Genomic DNA, 22537 nt, shown 5'->3' on the forward strand with positions numbered 1-22537 from the left:
CCTGAGCCACAGCCCGCAGGCAGGGGAGAAAAAAGGGGAGCTGCGGGGGCTGCACGGGCGGGCGCCTAGGCCCGAATCTCCGCTCACCCTGTTGGGCCTGAGCCACAGCCCCCAGGCAGGGGAGAAAAAACGGGAGGTGCGGCCGCTGGAGAGGGCCAGGCCGAGTGGTGCGGCCGCCGCTGGGTGATGTGGCCGCTGGAGAGTGGTGCGGCCGCCAGCGAAGGCCACGTGCTGGACCGGGCAGTGCGATGCGGCCGCCGCCGGGTGATGTGGCCACCAGAGAGCGGCGCAGCCGCCGGCGAGGGCCAGGCCGGGGAAGCGATGCCACTGTGGCCGCAGCGGCCCCCGTTGACACCGCTGATCCGGGCCCTGATCCGGGCTGCGCGGCCCAGCAAAATGGCGCCCGGCGTCGGCCTCGTCCGGGTTGGGCCTCGCTCGCCCGTCGCCCAGGAGTGCGCCAAAGACCGAAGCGGGTGGGCCTCTGGCCCGACTCTCCGCTCTTGCCCCCTTCACTCCTCTTAGGCCAGGCCACGTGTTATCGTGGCCCAGCAGGAGCCCGTCCCAGCGCGTCTGTACTCTCCGAGTGTGAGAGTCAGACTGAGCCTGCGCAGGCGCGCTGCGGGCTAAGCACTTCCGGTTTGTACCAGAAGTGCCCTGGGAGCCAATTGGAGGCGGCTCCCTGTCCCACGTGCTCCCTGGGTAAGGGGGCTGGGACAACCCAGCCGCGCCGCAGAGGATCGGTGAGCGGCTACTTTCTCTTTATTTAGCAGGGGGAAGGTAACTGGCCCTCTCCACCCCCAGCACAGTACCTCCAGTGACTATTGCTGCTGTCTATCTTAGGTTTCTTTTAGATTGTGAGCCCTTTGGGGACAGGGATCCATCTTATTTATTTATTATTTCTCTGTGTAAACTGCCCTGAGCCATTTTTGGAAGGGTGGTATAGAAATTGAATAAATAAATTAATAATAATAATAATAATAATAATAATAATAATAATAATAATAATAATAAATGGGACTTAGCAAAGCTTCCTTGGGAGTTTCAGATTCTTTTAAGCTTAAAGCACCATCCACTGGTAAGTTCTCCTTTGCAGAGACCTACTAGAATGTATAGAGGCAGCACAAGGGCAAGATAATGGTTTGTACAGTCCCTTTCACATCAATGGGACCTGTGCAAAACAACTTTTCAGTCAATTATTGTGGTCTTAGTTTTTAGCAGTGAGAACACAAAACTGCTAAATCATCTTTGGGGCTTCCTGATTAATTTGGAATTAACCTTTGCAGCAACAGTTTTCTTCTCTAGATTAAAGAAGCAGATTACAGATGGGATAATCCAGGAGCCAGAGTGGTGTAGTGGTTAGAGTGCTGGACTGGGAACGGGGATACCTGAGTTCAAAGCCCCATTCAGCCATAATGCTTGCTGGGTGACTCTGGGCCAGTCACTTCTCTCTCAGCCTAACTTACTTCACAGGGTTGTTGTGAGTGAGGAGAAACTTAAGTATGTAGTACACCGCTCTGGGCTCCTTGGAGGAAGAACGGGATATAAAATGTATAATAATTATAATTATAATTATAATTATTAAATGGCCTGTTTATGTCAGAACTAAAGATAATAGGGGGATAATTCAGTCTGATTTCTGGGCTGTGAATCCAATGCATAACCTGAATATTTGTCAAAGCAAATAATATGAATACAATGTACAACCAAATATGAGATAATTACTTTGCAGCTTTGATATTGAACCTGATAGCATTTCTCAGGGATTGCACAAGAATTATTCTCTCAAATACAATACAATACAATACAATAAGTCTCCCATTTGACTATACATTGGATAAATGTTTAGTGTTCCAGCATTTGAGTTTAGCAGGCCATAGGACTGAACTGCAAAGTGCCGGTTTTGTTAACTCAAAGTATTTGAAGCTCAACGGGAATAGGCGACATAACACAATGGAAGATGATCTAACTCCCCTAAGTAGCTATGAAGAATCCGATCCATGAAGACAAAGTGATCTGTAATTGTGCCTCATTTGCTATTTTTCTGCCAGCCCAGACTACATACAGGCTTGACTTTCCAGAGGCTTTCAGAATAAATTCTAACTACCTCATACTTAGCTTATTTTAATGTTCAGATTCTACAATGCTGACGTTAATAGGGATTAAGCATTAGCTATCTGATTGCTACATGGAAACTTGCCAAGACTTCTCTCTTTCTGTTAATAGACAATGCTTGTTAGATTGAGTATCCCTTTGGGGGCAGGATTTACCTGTGCTAGCCTCTGAAAGCATAGTAATGCTTTACTTATTGGCATATGTCTTGATGAATAAGTTGCAAGGTGTACAGAACCACAGTTGTCTTAGTATTCCAAATGACAGCTAAGCAATCTGGTCATGTGGCCCTTGCTCCTTTTGTACCTTAGCACCATCAGTCAGGGTTCATTTAGTTATAAGTGCATGTGCCATTGGATTTTTCATAAAAAGTAGCTTTTTGTAGAGGGACAGCTGGTGGAATCCTGGTTCCACTCAAGTCAGTGAGACAGTTCCTCATTGCCTTCAAGATATTCAATATTTTCTAGAGAATTGTGCCACCAAAAGTTAAGCTCTACGGTTAGCAACTTGGCAAATCTGCAAAACCTGGGAACCATGTTTAGCTGGGCAGATTTCCTTAAACCAGGATTTCAGGATATGGATAAAGCCAATTATCATTCCCTCTAGCAGGGAAGTAAATGGACCCCATGCTGCCTGGCAGTGGACTGGCGCCACCCAGAAAGAAGGGGAGGCACTCAAAGTATGTAGAAATATAAGAGTGGAATCCACTCTCATTTGCTACCCGATAATCTACTCTCAGAACACCTCAGAAACAACAAACTCAGTGCCCATGGGCTTATGGGTTTGGGGGTGGTTGGCACCCTATGTGCACTACACCACCACTTGCTCTGGGTCACCCTGGTGCTCCCCAAGTGCAGTTATGGGGCTGCTGAAATCCCCATTATTCCCTATGTGGAAAAAGCTTAAAGACACACAAACTTCAGAAATTCTTTAAAAATCACCCCTTTCACCAATTTATTTGAAATCTGGATGGTAGCAGGTACCCATTGGGGCACTACCACCTGATCAACTCTTCTGCCCCCCAAACCCCTTTTCTGCCCTGAATCTGCCGCAAAGACATTCCAACTTCAAAAATTCTTTTAAAACCACCCCTTTGCCCAATTTCTTTGAAATTTGGGTGGTAGCTTCCACCCATTGGGCATTAGCACCCAACCACAAAATGGACGCCACAAAATGGAGGTTCAAATCTCAGAATTTTTCAGATCTGAATCGGGGGTGATTTGTTTTGTACCCAAATCTGGGCAATTAAGGACAGGGGTGATTTTTTCTTTTTCTTTCTAAAAATCACCTGAATTGGCCAGATTCAGGTACAAATAATTTTATACCCGAATCATTTCACACATCCTTAGAGGGAATTCCATAGCCTAGGCACTACTACCTGTCCCCTGTCACTACCAAGCACATCACTTATCATGATGGAACATAAAGCAAGGCCTCTTAACAAGTGGGCAGGCTCATATGGGAGAAGGCAGCCCTTATGATACCTTATTGGCTTGCCTAGTCATAACCTCACTCAAGAATCACGATCTGTTGCAGAATAGGAACACTAAACCAGGTATCTGCTTGGCTGCTTGGAAGGAGAATGCAAAATGCATTTTAAGAGATGGAAGGAAACAGAAACAACAAGCAAGCAACCATTATCAGTTGGAAAAGTGGGAACAGATGGATGACAATCACATCCAATGTAGGAATGACAGGACTCACCCACAACCTAAGGCTATAGTTTTTAAGGCCATACTCTTTTGCTGCAGTCGAGAACTCCTAAGTCTGAAGATTCCTCCCAGAATTCTTATGCAGAAACACTTCTCTCTCTTTAAATCTTCCCCCAAATCCTTCCTTTTCTATCAGCCTTTGGCTTCACTCTTTCATCTTCACCCCTGGCAAAGCAAAGCTAAAATTCATGTACATTTTGGAGTAAGGTCTGTCTGTATAACTGAGACGTGTACATTTTAGGTTTTCTTACAGAGAGCAACGCAGAGGTTCTAACAACCCAACAGGAATATATCTGTCACAAGGGAAAGAGGAACAGCTTGGTGGAAATCATGGCTCATTAGTACGAAGCGCATCCATTCCTTCTCTGTATCTGGAAAAAGTCCAATTCCTAAAATTACTCATGAATGTTGTGGAAGGTCTACTGCCAGTTGTTCAAAACCAACCAACAACACTGAAGTTCCTTTGCTCTCTCTCCCCCTCATTCTTCTTTAGTGTCTAGCTGAGTTTTAATCCACCGTGTCATTGCCAAGTGCAGTTTTCAGAAACAATGTGCTCAGAACCAGTCTTCCCTGGCTGCTGGGTGGTTGTTGCATTGTGCCAACTGAAGGGTTTGTCTGGCATGCTACCGTTATATAACAGAATGTGACTAAGATGGCCAGATGTGGCCTGTCACCTCAGTGATCAACTAGCATAGAAAAGGAAAGGACAAGCTGTTTTCCACAAACAGGAGTTACAGGGATGGAAACATACACAGAAAACACTTGGATATTGGGAGAAAGTATATGAGTATAGAAGCCTTCCGGGGGGGGGGGGAAGAGGCAAAGGGGGCAAGAGGATGAGTGAAAGACTGACTAATAATAGAAATAATATTTGCAGGGGGTGGGCAGGGTCATGGACACAAAGTCCATGGAAGGCAGGGTGGATTGACTGAAATAAACAAGATTGAAAAACTTGATTTAATTCACTGGTTTAAATCAAGTTTCTCACTGATATTTCTTCACATATTCCTTAAACAACAGTGCAGATCTGATCACTAAAACATGTAAATACTCTGTTGAGGTGTAAATTATCAAAATCTAGGATGGTATACTTCGTGTAACTTTTTCGATAACTTGATTACTTTTAGATTACTAATTTAGGCAATAGTACAAAACAAGGTCAATCACATGACCTTGCTGGGGCTGGCAGGCACAGAGGCAGGCTCCTACCTGCCTCCCCACACATGATCACCCTTCCCTGATAGCTCTGCCACTCGCTGTGGCACACGAACCAAGCCACAGTGAGTGGCAGAGCTGGGAACGAGAGGAGGAAGTTCTCCGGCATCTCACATGCACTGTGCCAGGAGTATGGTGCATTGGGGGAATCCCCCACTGCCGGGAGCTCTTGCCTTTGTGAACACTCGGGCTGCAGGTCACCTAAGCTACATGATGGGGAGTGGGGTAGAAAGGCATGCTCACACCCTTCTACCCCACTATTAGCCCAAGTAAAAAACTCGGGCTGCCCTGTTGTAGAGCACTGGGATTGGGACTGATCCCTGTGCTTCTCACAACTGGCAGTCCAGGTAGGACTGCCCTAGCCTGGGTATAGCCAGTCAGAAGAACAACCTTAACACCTGCCTTTTGTAGCACAGTAGGGGAATGACTTAATTATCAAGCCAGAAGTTGCCAGTTCGAATCCCCACTGGTATGTTTCCATACCAGCGGGTATGGAAACACCTGTATCGGGCAGCAGTGATATAAGAAGATGCTGAAAGGCATCACCTCATAATGCGTGGGAGATGGCAATGGTAAACCCTAGAGCCTCCTGTATTCTACCAAAGACAACCACAGGGCTCTGTGGTCACCAGGAGTCAACACCGACTCGACGGCACACTTTACCTTTACTTTTATGTAATGGATAACTTACAATCTGCAAATGCAGCGGCAGTGTTATGGGGTCCAGAATTAGGACCGTCTGTACACCCCCTTGGCACCCCTTACAAAGGTGCCTATCCTGACTTGTCTTGTGTTGAGAAGAGTCAAGGGAAGAACCTTGGCAGTAAGGGTAGGAATAGCCTAGGAAGTTGGTCACGGAAGAAGTATGGCTGGCACATCCTGCCCTCCTGGGGACTCTCAAGGAGTTCCCCAACACCCCAAATCCAGTATTTTTGCATGGTCATTCTAGAATATTCCTGAAACTTCCAAACCAGGCTTCCATGGTTTGTCTCTTTTCCCAGCATGTCACTGCATTTGTCACATAAGTTTAAAAACCTGTGGGTTTCTCTTATCAGTTCCCCTTCTTGAATCTGCCTAAGCCCTAGAGCCAACAAGCCCCCAGATATTTAATTTCCTGAGCCAGCTCATCTCTCTATCTGGTCACTCTGAATCCATTGCTCCATTGTTTCCAGGCAGGAATTTTTTACAGATATCAATTAACCTGAAGGGACTATCTGGTCACTCTGAATCCATTGCTCCATTGTTTCCAGGCAGGAATTTTTTACAGATATCAATTAACCTGAAGGGACTCTAGAAGGCTCCCACTGCGCCTAATAAGAATAGATGGCCAAACCTTCCATTTTTTGCATAGCCTTTGAGACCCATTCTGAAGGCTATTAACCCTGTTGCTTTTTATTATCGCACTTCAGCTTCATTCCCTAGAACCCAGCTCCTCTTCCCACATCAGACAGGTAGATATAGGAAGTGCCCTTCGCTTCCTTGATTCCAGGAGTTTTCTATTGCTATTCCTCCTTCCCATTGTATGTGTATGTGTGTGAATGTTTTTGGTCTCAGATAGCTAGGCTAGAAGGGTTTTGATTTAAGACCTATTTTTCTGCAGAAAAGAGGGAAAGGAGATTTACTCGTTTCCAAGCAGGGAGGATGGCCAGCTGCTTCCCAGAATAAAAAGAGAGCCCCTGTAGGAACCTTGACCCAAAGGTCTGCTCAAAGACTGCAGGCTCATGAGAGATGGTCCATTATGGGAAATGGTCCATTCTGGTCTGAAACAAATAAGTGGACTTGTTTACTGAGTGGGTATTCATTTACAGACCACTCTCTCAAGAGAATGTGAGCCGTAGTCAGAGGATTGGTTCTTAGGCTTAGTACTCAGGTTGGAATGAATTTCAGCCAATTTTCCTGGCCAGGGGTACTAATGCAGTGTTCCTTTCCATTTAGATTACTCCTGCCACAGCACCCCTCCTTTTCACTCCTAATTGCCCAAGCCTCCATCATTCCAAAATGGACTGTTGGACTAATTCTAGTACTGACCCTTCTCACTTTGTATCCCCAACTTTTGTTGGATCTTTTTACTAACTTGCCCTTGCCAAATAGACCTTCCCTTTACCACTTCCTTTCCCCCATACCCCTTAGTCATATGAATCCAAATAGCGACACTATACACACAGAGGTTAAGTATTAGAGTCCAGACACATGAACATCTAAGAGTCTGTATAATGTGGGAATATCCACATGTTCAATCAGAGTCAAACCTCTACGTTGTATTTAATAAATATATATTTTTATTTGGATTTTAAACCTGCGGCTGTGATTCTTTCTAAATTGCCTGCTTTATAACCATGTCTTAAGAGTTCCAAGAGGGGCTGACTGGCACCCCCATAACAGCAGTACATTAGGATTGTAAGAAGTAAACCTATTGAATTTCTGCCTGTATGCTTACTGTGCTTACTATATTGTTACTGTGTGGCACTAAACTATTTAAAGTAATGAAATCCAAAACAGATTTTGAGGAGCTCCAAAATGATATCTCCAAACGAGGGGAGTGGGTGACAAAATGGCAAATGCAGTTCAATGTATGCCAGTCCTCAGACTCCATTACTGTTTTTAGAAAGCTGGTTAAGTCTTGGCTTTTTATCCAGGCCTTGACGTGATTGTTTTATTGCTGCTTCTGTGTGTTTTTATCCATGTATAGTTTTTTTGTATTTTGTATATTATATATTTTAATATTGGATTGTTTTTATATTTTTAGCTAAATACTTTTAATTCATTTTTTATTATGTGTTTTAACTTTTGTAAACCACCTTGGGGTTGTTTTTAGCGAAAGGTGGTATAGAAATCTAACAATAAATAAATAAAATAAAATAAAATAGAAGTGTACAAGTGTATATTGTTTATATTTGCATACATATACAATGCATGCAAGTGCATATTGGGGCAAAAAAATCCCAAATTCACATATACACTGATGGGTTCTGAGCTGTGTCTCACCAGGAGAGAGATTGGGATTGTGGTGGATAGTTGGTTGAAAGTGTCAACTCAGTGTGCAGAAGCTGTGAAAAATGCTAGGGATCATTAGGAAAGGGATTGAAAATAAAACTGCTAATATCATAATGCCCTTATATAAATCTATAGTGCAGCCACATTTGGAGTACTGTGTTCAGTTCTGGTCACCATATCTTAAGAAGGACATTGTAGAACTGGAAAAAGTGCAATATCAAAATCAGGGGCCTGGAGCACCTTCCTTATGAGGCAAAGCTACAGCATCTGGGGCTTTTTAGTTTGGAAAAGAGGCGACTACAGGGAGACATAATAGGGGTGTATACAATTATTCATGGAGTAGAGAGAGTGGACAGAAAGATTCCCCGCCCCGCCTCACAACACTAGATCCCGGGGTCATCCCATGAAACTGAAGGCCGGAAGTTTAGGACTGAAAAAAGGAAGTACTTTTTCACACAGTGCATAATTAATCTATGGAATTATTTGCCACAGGATGTGAAGGTCACTACCTTGGAAGGGTTTAAAAGGGGTATAGACAAAATCATGGAGGGCTGGTTGATCAATGGCTACTAGTCTGGTGGCTATAGGCCATCTCCTGCCTCAGAGGCAAGATGCCTCTAAATACCAGTTGCAGGAGAGCAACAGCAAGAGATAGAGCATGCCCTCATCTCAGGCCTGTGGGCTTCTCAGAGGCATCTAGTGGGACACCGTGTGAAATAGGACACTGGACTGGATAAGCTTTGGGCCTGATCCACTGTTGTTCTTATATTCTTACTATTGTAGATGGTATTTTGACAAAGCACTGTGCCTTGTAGAAATGTATCAGGTAAAAAATTCCTCAGGGGCACCTTTAAGAAATGATTGAGGAAGCTACACCTGTTGAATGTTGGAGATGGAGTTCCAGTGCATCGACCTTTTGCACCGACTATCCTAATGACCAGTCGGGGCATTGGGAGTTGAGGTAGTTAGTGAGGGTCTCCTTACCTGTCCCTGCTTCTCTATGACCCCTGCTCCTCAGGTACTTCCTGTAGTGAGTCAGTCCTCTTTCTTTCCTCCTAGAGAGAAGATGGAAACATCTCTCTCTCCCCCTACCTATTTATTATGTAGCCTCTAGCTAGGATTAGGTCTTTCCTGTCTCAATGTACTTCACTAATAAACTTATTTAGTTTAGACTCTACAGTGATCACCATAGATGTTTCTTAAACAGAAGCAACAATTAAACTCCACTGAATTCTGAATCAACACTGAATTCCTGCTTCGACACATCCCTCCCCAGCCCAATGTCAAGTTGGAAGACCAAGGCAAAGTGTGGGTGCATAAAGAAACATTTGTAAAATCAGCATAATACATCAGACTGTCCAAAGTCTATACTGCTTACATGGTGCAGAAGTGAAGGCGATCATCTTAACACGTAATTTCCATGCTTTTTAGAACACAAGTGAAAATAGGAAGCAATAGGGATGTGTATGAATAGAATTTTTTCGATTCGATTTGTACTCAAATTGAATCACACACACACACACCCATTAGGTCCAAATCTGGCCAGCTAGAACAGGGGCAATTTGTTTTGTCCACAAATCTCCTGAAACAGGTAAATTTTGGTACAAATCATTTTGTACCCAAATCAGTTTGCACAGACAGCAGGTGTAGGCAGTGATTCTCTCAGCATCAGGAAGCAGGTGGGGAAAGAATTATCTTCTTTCCTCAATGAGGAAAGCAGGAACAAAAGGTAGAGAATCCACTCCAGGCAACAAGCAGGCAAGGCAAAGCTAATCTCTCTCTCTCTCTCTCTCTCTCTCCCTCCTCCCACAAGGCAGAAATGCAGAATGGTGGCTGTCTTCTTCCTTAAATATATTTGAAAATTCCTCCTCCGAACTCCCCCCACTCTTGTCCCTTCTTTGACCCTTCCCCTAGCCAATGTGGGGTCAGTCACCCCTGGCAACACAAGATTTGAATGGAAACGAGCCAATCTGGAACCAGGAGGGAATCACCAGCCAATCGTTGCACACTGTAAGTCACCAATCTGAAGCTTAGGAGGATAGCAATAGCAATAGCACTTACATTTATATACCGCTCTATAGCTGGAAGCTCTCTAAGCGGTTTACAATGATTTAGCATATTGCCCCCAACATTCTGGGTACTCATTTTACCGACCTCGGAAGGATGGAAGGCTGAGTCAACATTGAGCCCCTTGGTCAGGATCGAACTTGCAACCTTCTGGTTACAGGGCAGCAGTTTTATCACTGCGCCACCAGGGGCTCACCAGGGATGGGATTTTCAAAAATATTTGCCAGTACAAAATGGAGACAGCAAGATATATCACCACAAAATGGAGGTCTGAATCTACAAATTTTTCAGGGCTGAAATCTGGGTGATTTGTTTTGGACCCGAATCTGGCCAGCAAGCACAGGGGTGATTTGTGTTGTTCACAAATCGCCCAAAACAGATTTGGATACAAATTATTTTGTACCCAAATTGATTTACACATCCCTAGTAAGCAACTTTACTCTCATCTTAAACCAAAGTCGTTTAAAAAAATAAATAACAGCACTTTAGAGTATTTAAGTTACTTTACCTATATTACCTTGTTAAGCATGCCCAGGATTGTGCCCTGCAGCTTAGTATAAATTCAGAAGGAGGTTGTTTATTAGAATGCAGTGATAACTAAAGAAAATGATCCAATTTTATTCATCTATTTTAAAAATGGAGACTAATCTAGGATTTCTTGTAATGACATTCATGGAACATCAAGAGCCATTAGCCATGTTAGCTAAATGGAACCTCCATGTTTAAAGGTAGTATACCTCTCAATACCTGATGGTGGGGATATACAATAGAAAGTGTGTTAAAATAATCCTGCAGCAGTCTTCATTGTAAATTAAGTGAAAAATGACACAGGAAAATCATAGGAGTGAGAAGAGCACTCTATCAGGATTAGGATAAATTTTAGAACAGCCCCCCAATGTTGTTAATTAAAGAATCAACACAGTTTATACTTCATTCATACTGTAAACCTAATTCATATATTTCTTCTGCAGAAGGAAAATATTTTAGCAGTTCAAAAGATGGGTTCAGAAGAGTAGTGCTAGGGTGCACTATCAATGCCAACAGGCAGCGGCAACAAAAAATGAATTATTTATTTTAATTACTTAAGTAATGATGATTAATTATATATAATTATATAACTAAGGTACTCCTCCACCCTAATGCTATGTTGCTAAGTTTATGTTTTTAATATTTGTAGCATTTATATATTCCCTTTCTGACGTGGCACTCAAAGTAATTACAATTATTTAAATATTAACAACAAAATGAATGTTACAAAGCACAAAACATCTTTCAGACCAGAGCAGGTCCCTTCAAGATTTGATAACATGACAACATATGGCTGGATTGTAACCTCTCAATTAAATTGAAGTTACTTCTCCCTCACCCCAAAATAAAATAAATAAATAAATGCAATGAATGGATTCAGCTACATTGGTAATTCTCAGCAATTGTGATACTCAGCAATTGGTAGAGCAGTGAATGAGGAAGCAATAAAAAACAGGTAATACGTGTTCACTTCAAATTTGGTAACCTTTTTTTTTGCTCTTCTTTTCTTTTAACACACAAATATAAGTGTTCAGGAGAGAATAAAATTACAGCAGCTGCTTTGTATTCATATTCAGAATTAAGGATTGTCTACCCAGAAATGTTCCACAAATTTAACTGTTCTTCTGCTTGAATCAAAGATTGTGTGAGGTGCTTCTCTGCATCTGATGACTGCAGTCTCCTGAAATAGGTTAAAGTATAGAGTTGAGGTAGCCCATCTTTTGAATTGCTGAAGTCTTTTCCTCCTGGGTGATAAAGTATTGGTGGATAGGTGGGCATGGCTGAAAGGAGCAAGCAAGCCGGCCAGATGATCTGTTGCTGCAGCCACTGCTGCGCACAGCTCCACCTAGCCTTGTCACCCATTTTTCTACAATCTAAAAGTTAGCATGTGATCTGGAGCTCCATTCTGCTGCTTGTTACCTATTCTTCAAGGCCAATTGGAAGAGGCAAGCCACAGAATGGAGCCCCAAGAGTGTACAAAGAGGAGGAAGAGAGATGTGAAGAGGAAAGGAGAGGAGGGGAAGGTCAAGCAGAAGGAGGAGAGCTAAACAAGCTTAGGAACATCAGAAGCTGCCATATACTGAGTCAGACCATTGGTCTATCTAGCTCAGTATTGTCTTCACAGACTGGCAGCGGCTTCTCCAAGGTTGCAGGCAGGAAACTCTCTCAGCCCTATCTTGGAGAAGCCAGGGAGGGAATCTGGAACCTTCTGCTCTTCCCAGAGCGGCTCCATCCCCTAAGGGGAAGATCTCATAGTGCTCACATGGAGTCTCCCATTGAAATGCAACCAGGGTGGACCCTGCTTAGCTAAGGGGACAAGTCATGTTTGCTACCACAAGACCAGCTCTCCTCCCTACAATTTACTTGACAGACGCTCAGGCAGCATTAAACACCTCTGCGGGTACTGCTTTCAGCCTCTTTCATGGCCTTTTCAGCCCTTTCTGAGCTGGCAGACCGCTGTGCATGCACCCTTGGGCACCACATTGGAGATCCTGGGTGTAAACTATGGTTTACAATGACACAACTTGAAGGGATAATAATAATAGTAATACTAAAGATGCAATTTATAAAAAGTTCACAAGAGAGTCATCCTCTATAATAAGTTGTATTGATTCAAACTTTCTGTTGTAGTTGAAAGCTCTACAATTTGTTCTGTGCTATTTACTGAGGTTAGGGATGTGAAAAAGCGGCTCCACTTTGAGCCTGTTTGACATTGAACTGGTCTGGCTCAAGGGCTCATCCTCAAGCTGGACTGGGCCTGATCTGGCTTGAGGTCAAGCTGAACCCAACGGGGCCGGTTCGGGGCGTCTAGGTTGTTTTTTAACATTTTAACCCATTTTGGCCCATTTCATGGCCTTTTTGGCCCTTTCTGAGCTGGCAGTGGCCATTTTGGAGGCCGCCACACATGCACCCTGGCCATTTGCCTGCCCAGGTTGAACCAGCACAGAAAGGTCCAAAAAGGCACTGAAACAGGTTGAAATTTCCCTTTTAAGTCCAGGGGGAGGACAGGGAACCACTGGAGGACATGGCAGCATCCCAGTGTGTTAAAAAAAACCCAAATGTTTTTTAAAGCTTTAGAACCCCTGAACTGGCTCAAATTCGAGCCAAGCTGGGGGGGGGTTGTTGGGGGACACAAAACTGAACATGCCCATTCAATTTCAGTCTGGTTTGGACTCAAACTGAACGAGGCTAACTAGCGTTGTGCACACCTCTAACTGAGGTCATTTGTACAATCAAAAACTGTGTTCTACCCAGGCTTGGGAGATATGTGTGGTCCCAATGTCCAGTTGTGTGGAAGCAAGGTAAGAGAAAACTTGGGCTGAAGTAATTGTATGGAAGCAAGGCAAGAGGAAAAGGTAGGCTTTCCTCCTACCTGCTACACAATCACTTCTACCCAGGTTTCCCCCCTGAAAATGGGGAGCACACAAAGCTCCTAAACCTGGATAAAATGCAGTTTTTGATTGTGTGAATCACCTCACTGTATCAGTCATAAAGAGTAATTATAAAGGCACTGTTGGTACCTTACTCCACACTAGCTAAATGGTTTATAAGAAATCAAGATGAGCTGCTATATGGCAGTAGCTGACTTTAATCATGTCTGCTGAACATGCCTGACAATATATGTACTTATTGTTTAAAAAATGGAAATAAATTGATGACCACTTATGAAATCTCCTTCAGTCTAATAAATATATTTATAGGGGATATATAATGCTATTTAAAAGAAGTACTAAACTTTTACATAGAACCTTTTAATAGCAGCAAATTTTCTGATAGTCTCTAAAGAGCATTCTCTAACTGTTCCTGCAATTAGTTCTACAGGACCTGGAAAATTGCAAAAATTATGGAAGATGAAAATTGTATAGTAAAGGTGGGGGGAAACCCACATGCTTTTGAGTTGTTGGTTACATTTTGCTTGTAAATAACAATATAATATTTATATCAAGACGTATACCATAAATATTTTCATCTCTGTACTATTTGTGTACTAATCAAAATAATATTTCAATAGGGAATAAAGTGGCATTATTTAATACCTTCCTTTTCTATATGACATATTTTGTTGCACAACATTGTTGTTGCACTGAACAGGGGGGTTGACTACAAGACCTCCAAGGTCCCTTCCAACCCTACAATTCTAATGATTCTAATATGTTACACGATTGATTCTAATTCTAATATGTTACACTACTGTACAAATCAATTGAAATATTAATAGAGGGACCAGAACAACATCAAAAGACTTCAGCAAAGTTTCATCTCCCAACCCCCACCCCCACAACTTAGTGTCCTCCATGTGTCCTTTGTATGAAAAATGGGGAGGGGGATGATGATGGAAGGAGAATGAGAAGTGTGCCTGTGTTCATGTGCATAAGTACAGCAAGTGGAGATAATGTATGTTAGCCCTTTATTTCCTATATGGATGACTTTCCCATACATTAGGCTATGGTGCCATCTTATGGTAGCTTTCTTACCACTGTTTTATGCCTGTTTAACAATTTCATAGGTATCTTCTTGCTAACTTTAAAGGACGTCAAAAACCAAAGCCTGACAACCACAGAAGATAGGCCTTGAAAGGGAATTATAGAACAGAACCAGAAAGGGTAGCTTATTTCCTCAGAGATATTCTGCTTTCGTATGGATGGTAACGAGTATGCAGTTTATTGGCTGCATTCAATCTATGCCTTTCCCCCTACAACTCAAAGAAAGGGTAGTCATTCAATCCAAAAAACTGTGAATACAGTTTAATTCATAGAAGTGCCACATGAATTAAACTGTATTCACAGTTTTTGGACTGAGTGATTACCCCTTTTTTTTAATTGTAGGGGTGAAAGGCATAGATTGAATGCAGCCAGTACATCGCATACTCATCTTTACCATATGGTAAAGTAGTAAAGCATGTGCTTTACTACTAAAAATAGTAAGACACTGCATAGAAGTGTCTTACTGTTCTCCTGCTCTTCATTGTTTGCAAATCTCATTGTAGTGGCATTGATTACAATGGGAGAGTCTCCCTTTGGAATGAATCTCAGCGGCTGCTTCACATATGACAACATGCCCACATTTCCATGCAAGTATTAGCATTTAATCAACATGAGCAATCCTCACACAATAAGATCTACATAAATAGTGGATACATGTGCAAGTAAGGTATAATTAGTGATCAATACGTTTCATACTATATGCACATTAGCGGTCAGCACGCATGACAATGATACACAAGTTCCGTGCTATCATGTGGAAGTTCTTTCCAAACAGGGTTTTTTGTAATCATTGAAGTGGCCCTGAATCCAGAAGAAATGTGTTCTTGAATAATATTCTTAATAAGAAATGTACGTTTTGGGTGGTATAGAAATGTGATAGATAGATAGATAGATAGATAGATAGATAGATAGATAGATAGATGGAATGAATTAATTGCTACTGTGTACCAGATTCCCAATGTAGGGAGTTCGGTGATTCTGCATGGGCTTTTTAAAAAAAAAATGTCTGTGGTCCATCAACGTGTTTAATTTATTTCAAAGGAAGAGCACATGCTCGAGAGGATCTCCTAATCATTATGGTATAACTAATCTATATTAAGTGACCCTGAGCAGGAATTCTTGCTTAAGAACTGAAGTGCCTTGCTGGATTAGTCCAAGGCCGACATAAACATTCAAGCACTCTTCAAAGAATCCAAGCAACAGGGAGGCACCAAACGTTTACCAGAGGTCACTGGTCACCCTTCTGTCCACCCCTGCCCTAAAAATATAAGTCACAATTTTGTATATAGGTATATCAAATACGTTTAGTTATCAAATAGTTTTTCATGGATATACAAAAGAGATATATGGATATACAAAAGAATATATTAATGGCCCTGATATTTAATGAGTGTTCAAGGGAATAAATGCAAATGAAAATTATGTGGGTAGACCAGAATGAGCAACTGCACGAAGCAACTAGAAAAAGTATTCTCTCGTGCGGAGGCATTTCAGCTACTTTGTTTTCCTCCCGAAAGCCCATAACTGGCATTCTCTTATCTGGGGACTGGAAATGCAGGGGTTGCCCCTTTCATTAGCAAGGATGTGGCAGTTGCCTCAGTTTGCAGAATACCGAGGCACCAGCAGGACAGCAAAATGTGCCTCCCCCCCATCATCATCACCCTGCATGCACTTTCAAAGCTTGCAGCAGTTGGTTTTGAAAGGGGGCTGGCATGGGGCAAGGCAGCATTTGGCACCTCACCTTAAGTGTCACAATACCTTGGGCTGCCCCTGTGCATATGAGGTGCACAGATGTTAATTGTAGCCCCCATCTTTGATATTTGGTACAGGGAGGTGCACAGAGTAGAGGAGAGAGAGACATAGAAGCTTCTGTACATATACATTATCTCGCCAGCATGGACATTTCTTTTAGAAGGAACCACCTAAGTTTGATCTCCACAGACTATAATAATATTTTTAGTCCTCTAGCCAGTTGAAAGTACTAGGACAACCCCCTCCTGGTAGCAAAATATATGGGCCGGTACATAATATATGAGACTGCAGCTTATATGGAGCATAAGTACAATTTCTACACTTTTTAGAGAATGAGTAAAAATTGAAAGCATCTTAACTCTCACCTGAAGATTTTTGGATGACTGAATTTAATACAGACTCCAAATTTAAATAGCTTTCATATTCATCCTGCAAAAGATCGAGCTGGCTTGTAACAGAATCAATTGTTAGATTGGCTTCAAGTCTAGCAACTTCTGGAATAGTCTAGCTTTCTGGGAAAGTCGGTAATAATCCAAGTACAGTAGAAACTCTGTTCTTCAAAGAATGGGACCATGATCCAAAACAGCTACAAATGATTGTGGCTGGGAATTATGGGAGCTGTAGTTCAGTAACATCTGGAGTTACCACAGGTTGGGGACCCTGCTATAGGCCACTGATTTTAATGGACTAAAGTGTGCCCAATTAATATGAATTAAACTCTGCTCCATTTTGTCTGAACTTGTTTTAGATGTTTACTGGCCCAATCAAGACTGCACTCTCTATGATGTGGGTTTTTATCTTCTCTATACACCTTTTCCAAGAAATGCTTCTATATTGTTAAACATTAAAGTTAAAAATCACATTAACACTGTGATTGTGTCTGAATGTGGGAAGGATAAATACATATAAACAGGCTATTCTCTAACCTGGATAATGCAGCACCAGTCTTCAAAGGATCTCTGTACGTCTGCTAATACATGCAAATGTATTCCTGCCATATATATGTGTATATATATATATATATATATATAGAGAGAGAGAGAGAGAGAGAGAGAGAGAGAGACAGGTATCTTGCTGGCACAATTCTAGTCCATTTAGTTGTGGCATGGAATCCCCCACCCCCACCCCTGCACACACAGAGACCAAATTTAGAACAAAGGGGAATTAAACAGCAGCATTTACTGAAACCTCTGTATCAAATACCAACTTCCTTGGCAAGCAAACACAGACTCTCCACCAAGAACCCTGCTGAGACAGTGTGGCATCTCTCCACCCCCAATAAATGGACAGCAATTAATTAAAGAAAAGAAACCAATGCCAAGAACCTAGGTTTTGCTAGCATCGCGTAAATTAAAACTGAATCCAGTTTTATACAGCAGCTATGCGAGAACTATTAATAAATAAGTGATTGTGTTTTTAGACTTTTCAGGAACAAAATGGCTGCCATGAAAAGGTCATTTGAGTTTCGACTGTCACCCTACGTCATTTTGCAGTTGACTTGATTGCACAAAAAGCATAGTTTCATGACAAAAAGCATAGTTCTGTCAGTGAACATCCTCCCTATAAACATCCTCCCTACTTGTCAGGATATTAGATTCCCTAAATCTCTAGATAGCTCTCTGACCATTTGAATCAAGAGTTTGTTTGGTACTTGTCTATAAGGATCACAAATATGTGCCTGAAGGGTAATCACACACTAGGTTGAAATTGGAAAGTTGAACTTTCCATTTAAAAGGTTGATTCAAAAGTAACTGTTTTCCAAGTAAAGGTAAAGTGTGCCATCGAGTTGATGTTGACTCCTGGTGATCACAGAGCCCTCTGGTTGTCTTTGGTAGAATACAGGAGGGGTTTACCAAGTACTGTATTACAGTTTCCATTATCAATGACAATACTGCCAGAGGCATATCTAGGGAAAATAGCACCTAGGGCAAGCACTGAAATTGTGCCCCCTGTCCAAACATCTGACACCCATCTTTCAGATAACTTTACCATAATATCAGCTCAAAAATACAAGTCAAGCTTGTTAATCTTTTAATATTTCAAAAATTATTTAGCAATGGACGTAGCCAGACCAAAAAACGCTGCAAAACTACAAATTTCAATATGCTGGGGCTCATGAAATACTCAAATACTATGTGGAGGCGTACTTGGAAAACTAAACAGAAGTGCCTGTAATTCTCTACTATGCATTGTAGCATCACTGTTATATAAATTTTAAAAATAAATGGAGAATTTGACTTTTCCCAGATACTCTGAAAATAATTAAAGGATATGCAGAGTAAACTGTGTCACTGCTTGGAATATATTCTAGTATTTCAGAAAGACCGTTAAAATGAGAGAAAGATAGAAAGTAACTCTCAGTAGGCCTTAATACTAAGGATTTCACACTGATTCAAACTCACCATTAACAGCCATATTATTAAAACATCACATTTAACTCACTTATCACAAGAAGCAAAGTAAGAGCAAATGAATACAATCCTATAATAATAATAATAAAATACCCGTAGCCCCTGCGGGGGGGGGACTTCCTAAAGGCCATGGGGGGGGAGTCTGCAAAGGTTCCCCTTCCCCCGCCAGCCTCTTAATTCAGTGCCGCAGCCCTTCCCATGCTGATTTTCGGGCCTGTTCGGGTCTGCAAAGATTGGCATGGTGGCCATTTTGGAGGCTGCCACACATGCTCAAATACCCTCTGCGAGGTCTGGCAAGGCCTGGGGCCTCACAGGGACCATTTGAGCATGTGTGGTGGCCATTTCAATTTTTTTTTTAATGGCCACTGAAAACAAAATGGTCACTGTGCATGCTCAAATGGCCTCTGCAAGGCCTGGCATGGCCTAGGGCCTCACAGAGGCCATCTGAGCATGCATGGTGGCCATTTTGTTTTTGGCAGCCATTTAAAAACATTTTTCATTTTAAAAATGGCGCCCCCTTCAAGTGGCGCCCGGGGCACATGCCCTGCCTGCCCCACCCTAGATATGCCCCCGAATACTGCTATTACAGAAAGAAGTTTAATAAACTTCCCCAATAATTTGGTGAAAGATTTGTGAAATTAGAACTGTCTCCAAACACTGTATACATTGCGAGTGCATCCCATGTTGTAGGTAAGACTACATTCATAGATTGAGAAATCAAATGATGAGCTCAAAAATCAAGGCTAGCCACTTTCATAGAGAATGGATTTTATTTGTTTTTCTACTTTTTGATCTCCTATTTCATTGAAAGAGCCACTATGGTACAGTAGCTAGAGAGTCATAGATCTCAATGTGTGAACCTTTGACTCTCCCTTGACATTCTCAAGGGATTTCAGGGCAGGCATTTGCTAAGGACAGGGCTGATGTCAGGGGTGAGCATTGTTAGCATCTCTGGCCATGGCAGAGCCCTCCGAAGGACTCAGTGTTGATCCCCAAGGCCACCTCTGTGTCCACATCTTTCATGTGGCTATGGCAGAGTCACCCTTTTGGGGATCAAACCTAGAGTGAGCCCTGGCTAAGAGATACAGGAATTTCTCAGTCCTGTATTTCTTAGGGCTGCTGACTTGATGACTGAAGCATCAGCTGATTATTTGCATAGGTGAATGAGCCATGACAGCTCAAACACCACACACAGAATTTATCCATCCTCAGTCACAATGCTTTTGAATGAAGCACTCACCTCATACATTCAGTTACTAGCACAGAGTGATCATCAAGCACAGAGTGATCAATTATTTTTTTTAAAAAAATTGGATGTACATGCACACCTTTAATATACAGTACTTTTAAAGTTATGAACAGAAACAAGCTAATGGGGTGGGGGTGGGGGAGGTTGTGCAAAAGAATTGTGCATCGTCTCCGTGAAATTGTTTAACCAAGTTCAGAGGTGCACCTAGGTAATTTTGGAAGCTGGACCTAAAGGTCTTTGGAAACCTGCCCCCCACCCAAGTGAAGCATCACTTTTTAAACGTATAGGTACTTGAAGGCACAAACCATACCACCCAGGTCAGACTAAAGGGGATTTGGGGGCACCCAGGGGTTGTGGAGGCTCTAGACTTCAGCCCCAAAGTCCAGTGGTAAGAGCACCTCTGACCAAGTTTATTGGAAAAAAGAAGCCTAGTTATCACTGAAGTGACAAAACTGCATCTGAGATTTGGCACTATAGATTCCCATGACTAAATGATCCTCTATAGAAAAATAAATCCTTTCACACATAAAACTAGATTCGGGGGAAAGGTTCTAGCCTAGCCTTTCCCCTGCTGTTATTGCTTTCTCGCTATAGGGCTTTTAAAAAAAATTTATTTAAATGAATGAGCAGCATTCACATTTGCCCTCACCTGCAGTTTGAAATGGTTCAGCCCAGCCCAGCCACATTTACCACCTCAGTGAAAAAAGTGGGTTATACAGTATTCTCTGTTAACTTCTCTGAGAAATCACAAAACTCCCTAGCGCTGTTGCAGTACATGAGATTGCCGAGACTGCTGCTTAGGCAAATCATAAGTCCACATCTGCATTCCAGCTTAACGAGAACTGAGTACTCACAAACATGCCACATACATTATAGATGCCTCTGCCTTGTAACTTTCTTTTCATTCTGCTTTGTTGAAACACATCTTTATTTTAAGCCTGTGCTTGTTCAGCCGGAAGCCATTCAAACCCTGCTATTTTCAAAATGTGCAGGCTAGAATAATTTCAACCATCCTCAAATGACTTATTGGCATTGGCTTAAACTGTATTACTTGCAAGTAGTTTTGGTCAGAGGTGGTTGCAAAGTAAACAGACTTCAGCTGTGGGTTGTATTCATCAGGGCCAGCAAGTGAGATGAGTCCCTTTTTGAAACTGGGAGGGGGCAGCAAAAGACAGAGAACGTGTCTGCCTTTGAATTTCTGTCATTTCTGGATACATGTTCTTCCAAATAGTTGGAGCAATTCAAACCAACATCACACCTTGGGTTGTATGGGCACTGCAGCTTTTGCTGGGATTTCTATAGGTCTTCTTTAGGACAGATGTATCTTTTGGGGGTTGGATGGATGGAATTAATGCATTCATTCCCAGTGCTTCAACTCCATATGGCTCTATCCTGAACAACCTCTCTCACATCATGATCTGAAAAGAGAGCTCAGAGTACATCCCAGACAAGCTAAAACACAGGTTTATGATGATGTTTATAAATGTTCCTTCTCTTGACTCAGAAGGAACAAAATTGACTTAGCTCCAAGTACAGCATTGTCTGTTGAGAATAAACTCCCAATACTATGTATTTTCCGTGTATATTCATATCCAGCACAGCCTGGATTTTGCTGTAGAGCAAAAGAGGTTTACTACAAAATACAAGAATTGAAGTCTAGGCCTTCTGTAGCCTGATGAAATATCTTCTAGTGCCAGGGGCTCTCTGGGGCTGGCTACGATGCATTTCACTTAGAAAGATCAGTCCTCACAGACTGTTCATAACCAGGGCCATGCCCAAATTCCTAACAGGCCGACTCTCTCTGGGGTTGCCTGTAGAGCTGTGCCGGAAGGATACTATTTGATTTGGCTCATTCACCCTTTCCCCCTCAGGAGAGCAGCACAGGGGCATCACGTCAGAGAATGTGTGGGAACAAATTTAGTTTAGTTGATGTCTGCTGATATGGGCTTTGAAAATGATGCTATTTCTATGGCTGTTTGTTTTATTTTGAGTTTTCATTTGTTGTGATATGTATTTTTACTGTAAGCTGCGTCAAGTATGAGTTATCATAGAATGCTGGGGCATAAATAGTGAAAAACAAATGTTTCACTGCTCAAGGGAACCAATGAGTGCTCATGAATACTTTTAGGATGTCACAGTATCAAGATAAAATTAGCTCTTCCACCACTGAACACAGCATTACTTCAGGCCAAATCTGGAATTCCACCTTGTGACACCCACAATATTCCAGAGTGTCCTTTCTTCTCTCTTCCCCAACTCCAAGCCCGGGCTACCCTATAGTATGATAGCCAGAGGGAAGGTTTGCCATTCATTACACTACAGCTCTCTTAAGGGTCTGCCCGATGGCTGCTTGGCTCAGGATGAAGACATACCATACATAAAGAGAGCACACTGCACTGGGAACCCAATGTGAGCTTTATCCAGCCTACTAACATGAAAATTATATAACTTGCTCTGTCATGCTCACTTGCTTTTGCTGCCACCACCATTTCCTCTTCCTCATCCTTCTGTTGGGGA

This window comes from Hemicordylus capensis, chromosome 2 (genome assembly GCF_027244095.1).
Source record: "Hemicordylus capensis ecotype Gifberg chromosome 2, rHemCap1.1.pri, whole genome shotgun sequence".
Lineage (NCBI taxonomy): Eukaryota > Metazoa > Chordata > Lepidosauria > Squamata > Cordylidae > Hemicordylus > Hemicordylus capensis.